The sequence below is a fragment of the Pinus tabuliformis genome, chromosome 3_1 (genome assembly GCF_031772625.1).
Source record: "Pinus tabuliformis cultivar Carrire ecotype Pingquan chromosome 3_1, CPIR1, whole genome shotgun sequence".
Lineage (NCBI taxonomy): Eukaryota > Viridiplantae > Streptophyta > Pinopsida > Pinales > Pinaceae > Pinus > Pinus tabuliformis.
Window position 1 is genome coordinate 67970227 of NC_142301.1, and position 4883 is coordinate 67975109.

Sequence of the window (4883 nt, forward strand, 5' to 3'; positions counted from 1 at the left end):
TTTCCCTCTTTTCACCTCAAAACACGATTTTCTCCTTGTTCTCTCTCACTTTTAGCACAAATGAAGTCTTATAACACAAGGAGCACTTTATATACTTTTGACTTTAATTTTTCATTTAGAAAACCCACTTTCTAAAGTTTTCCTTTTCACTTTGTTCTTTAAAACTCTGTTTTGCAGTTTGGCTCTCTTTTTTGTCATTTGATGGACTAATGCTTGGATTTTCTTGTCTCTTTTGTAGGAGCTGGAGTGCAGGAGTTTGGCAAGGTGACCCAGGGCTGCAGATGATGCTTTATTACATATGAAAACGATAAAATTACATAAAATTTGTACAAGAAATGGAAAAACCCTGTTTTCACCTCAAAACAGAGTTTTGAGGTAAAAACCCTTTATGGAGCAAATCATGAATAAAATTTGTGATTTTATGAACTTATTGAACATCCTCATGTGACTGTTGGCCTGTTATTGAGCTTTTGAAGATCATGGTGGTAAACCCTAGACCTAATGAGACTTGAAAACCCTAAAATGACTTGTGCAACTGAAATGAAATAAAAATGACCGCAAATGATCTGTACATGTGAAAATAGGCCAGCAGATGAAAAGCATGAGGGAAATTGACAAAGAACCACTACCATCAGATGATCCATGACCTAATGGAATGCAGCTGATCGGATGAGACACCTAAAATGCATGCAAAAAGAGAATTTTGATCACTGATGGAGGGATGAAGATACTGACACTAACAGGTGCCACATTTCAGAGAGCCATGGACATAACTTTCAAAGGCTTGATTAATAAATTAATGGTAATCTATTTAGATGATATAATTGTGTACAAAAAAGGCGCGGTAATCATTTAAAGGATTTAAAACAAATCTTTGAATGTTGTCAGAGGTGTTAGCGCTTGAAATTTCACCTCAGGCTGAGAAAGGTAAACCTCAAGGCTACATCAAACCATTCAGCCTCGTAGCTAGCCCTACAGGGCAGGAGAAGGCTCTCTCCGGTCAATCTCGGTAGATCTTCAATTTATGAGATGACCAAACGGGTAACACTGATATTAGGCTAGTAAACTGATCAAAGGGGGTTTTTAATTAAATGACGGGGTTTTTCCGGGCTGCATGGGCAAAATCACAGCTTGAACAGAGAGTAGAATGAACAACACAGATTATCGACTGAGGCAAGGTAGGCAAGAAATTTAGCATCAAATCTAGATTTAAATGGGATGGCAAGACTGGTGAGGAGCTAAGGAGGGCAAACAATAACTTTGAATCCTCCTTAAACAGAAGAAAACATTGAATTGAACAAACTTAAAAGCGGAGCATGGCAGGCATGAATTCTCACTTTAACACTTCATTTGTTCAATTAGATATGATCATGTAGTGAAATGGAACATAACAGATTACATATGAAACACAAGAAACACCTATGCTAAATTAACATACCACATGAATCTCAGAAGTCAGAGCTGTGAAATTTTCATTAAAAATCACTCTGTCAAAGACTGTACAATGGAGCTCAGTTCTCCTACAGCACTCAGCACACAGAACTCTCTTCTCTCACTCCCTCTTTACAAATGAAATTTTTAATATATGAAATAAGCACAACTGGGGGAAAACCAATCGACCCCAAGACCAGGAATTTGTTTTTATCATTATTAATAAATAAACTAACAGAAAACAATCAGCTCTTCTGAAAATAAAAATGCGCTCCTTCTTCTACTCGAACTGTTGAAAACTGATGAAGCGGTGGCATTACAGGTGTCAATCCCATTGCTGAAGACAAATATAGGCAATCGAATCTTTTTCTCTGCCACTTTGCAACTGCTCTCAAATTTCTGGAGATACGCTCTGCTGCTTTACAAAAATATGGGTCAAACCGCCACATAATCAAATGCACGCATATCGCAATGACTGCCACCTAAGAAATGACCTCTGTATCGGTTGGAGTCTGTTTGCCATAGAAATTAGTTGCAACAGAAGAATAAAAATAGGGCAAGCATTTACTGGTTGTTGAAGTAGTGGCTGCAGAAGACACCAGCACAATATATAGACCATTCCAACAAATGAAATGCAGTTTCTTGTTCCTGCTTCAATGCAGTTTTTAGTAATACCAGAGCAGAACTGAGAAACAACTAATATCTCTGGCTTTTGGCTTTTAGAAACAAGGCTACTAGAACTTGGCAGAGATATGGTCCAAGGAAAAACTAGCAGTGTTGTTAATGCCGTTAAACCAAGAGAAACATATACCAAGCGGGCCATCAGTGTTGGCCAATAATCCAATGATGGCATGTTTTGGTCTTAGTGCCATAATATGAACAGTAAAATTGAAATTCCACACATCAAGAAATTTGTAGCAATAACAAAAAAAAAAATGAAAAAACTTTCTTGGTTTAACTGCCAGGAAAAAGGAAAACGCTATCAACATTACTGAGAGAACTGAGGCTATCCGTAAAGATTTTGTAACATGAGGGCCGCTGTAATCTAGCCACTTTGCAATGTCTGGCAAATAGACCCAATTGACACCACCTTGAAGCCATGATCTTAAAAGTTTTCCAGCGATCAGCACAAGGATGACAGCTAAAAACTGACAAGTGCTAAGTTGCTGAGCATGTAATGATCCTGCACGTTCACAATTCAATCTCAAAGTTGTATCTAGACTCTCCATATTGCTGCTATGGCATTGAAAATTAAGATTCTCTCTCAACTTTAGTTGGTCCTGAGACCAGAAAAATTCAAATTTTTCTTCTGATTAAGAATTCCAAACTTGACATGTTCTGTGTATAAGAGTAATGCACAATGTTGATAATAGAAAATGCCACGTATACTGCTCTTCCTCCACCAATGAGCTAGATCCCAGACTAAGCACATGAATGCAAATTCCAAAAATAGCTATTATTTTTTCTAGATTTCCAGTATGATTTCGTTCCTCAATCTTAAGGGAAAGGCGTTCTGACATTTCACTTAATGCTTGGCGCACTCTGAATGAAATACCAAGAAGCAAAACCAGAGATCCAAACATTAAAAACCCTCCCAATGCAAGCAAAACTGATGGCTTCTCAGTGTTTCCTCTTGCTAAATATTCCGATGCAGTCTTTAAGAACTCAGTATAGGCCTCCACTGCGAGTTTTGGATCTTTATCATAAATGCACTGATCAAAATCTAGACAGCTTTCTTGCTGTTGCCAAGAATCATGCAGGAAAATAGCTCTTGTAAATAAATAGCATAGTCTTGCATCCATTGGTTCACCGCCCATTTCTCTTTCCAAATATTCATTATGTGTTTCCTTATTGCATAATGATATAATACACTTCGAATTGGGCAAACGTGCTTTTAGTAGTCTCAGCAGTTGCCAAGAATTTAATTGAAGTGCTCGAAGCCTTTGCTCATCAGTGAATGAATGGAAAAGTTGTGGAAGTAGAACACCCACGCTATTTTTTGGTATTGGAACACCCAATAGAAGAGCTAGTGTTGGTGCAATGTCAACAAGGGTATATGAGGCTATGAATATTTGATTCAAGATCTGGACCTGCAACATCAATTTTCCAGCATCAATTTTCCAGAAGAATTCTCTTTCCCACGCGACCCCTCTCTAACTTCATTCAACAGACTTGCATGTTGAAGTCGTTGAGCTGCATTGATCTCATTCATTGCCTTCTGTACTGAAGGATCCGGAACTATATCAACCACAAGTATCTGTTGTATGTTATACCCATATGACCCCATTGCTTTTTCAAGCTCTTCTAACACAACTTTGGCAACATCGCCCTTTTGCTCAAATAATTCATCCAAATTCATCTTTGGAACATTTGCTCGCACCACCTCAAACACATAAGCTTGAATTTGTTCTTGAGGATTTTGCAGCTCATAAAATGCATCATCAGTGATACTGGATGAAACAAAATAATTGCACAAAGACATTGTCCTGAAATTTATCTGAAACCATATGACGAAGTTTGATAGTAAACTGGACCAATGAATATTTCACAAGTAAGCTCTGTACCAAGGGTGCCACTGTAGAGAACCTCTGTGCCATGATAGTTGAAACCATATGAAGATAAAACCTGACCAAATTCATCAACAGTAGAGTCTAATGTATGCTTTGTTTTCTTTGTGCTTTTACAGAGGTAGGAGCTTGAAGTCGCTGCCAGTTGAAGAGCTGAAGAACAAATTACATAATCTAAAAAGCAACATTTAAATGATTTCTTCTTCAAAACCCTGTTTTGAAGAAGAATCAATCTCTGACATGAGACGGAGTCTAACAAGAGGTATGGAATTTCTCTCAATCCCAAGAAATCCTTCTTTTCTCTAAGTGAAGGAAAGCCCCTTGGATTTACTGTATCCAAAGAAGGGATTCACATTGACCCTGATAGGATAAGAGAAATTTATGAAATTCCTTTATCTCATAATAAAAACCAATGGAAGCTTTCCTGGGTCAGATAAATTTTGTCAAACGATTTGTCCCTGACTTTTAACGAATTGCTTTACCTCTTCAATCCATGATTAAGAAAAAATCTCCTTTTAAATGGGGACATATAGAGCATTAAGCCTTTGATCTGATAAAACAAGAAATCTTAAATGCTCCCTCATTAGCAACCCCAAATTTTTCTAATAATTTCATTTTGTATACCTTTGCTTCCGAGAAATCATATGTAGCCATATTAACACAGGTCAATGATGATAAAGCTGAAGCATCAATTTCTTTCTTTAGCTCCAATTTGCAGGGGGCTGAATTAAACTATTCGGATGTTGAAAAACAAGCTTTTGCTGTTTTCAAATCAATAAAGCATTTTAGAACCTTTCTCCTCAAAACTCACACCAAGGTAATAGTCCTGTTCAAAGCAGTGAGAAATATGTTAATACAAAGAGATGTAGGAGAGAAAAGGGAAAA

General features: G+C 37.3%; 1 pseudogene; it reads right to left on the reverse strand.

The window, feature by feature from the left end:
* Positions 1-1882: 1882 nt before the first annotated feature.
* On the reverse strand, positions 1883-3913 carry LOC149185818 (uncharacterized; annotated as a pseudogene).
* Between the last annotated feature and the right edge of the window lie 970 nt (positions 3914-4883).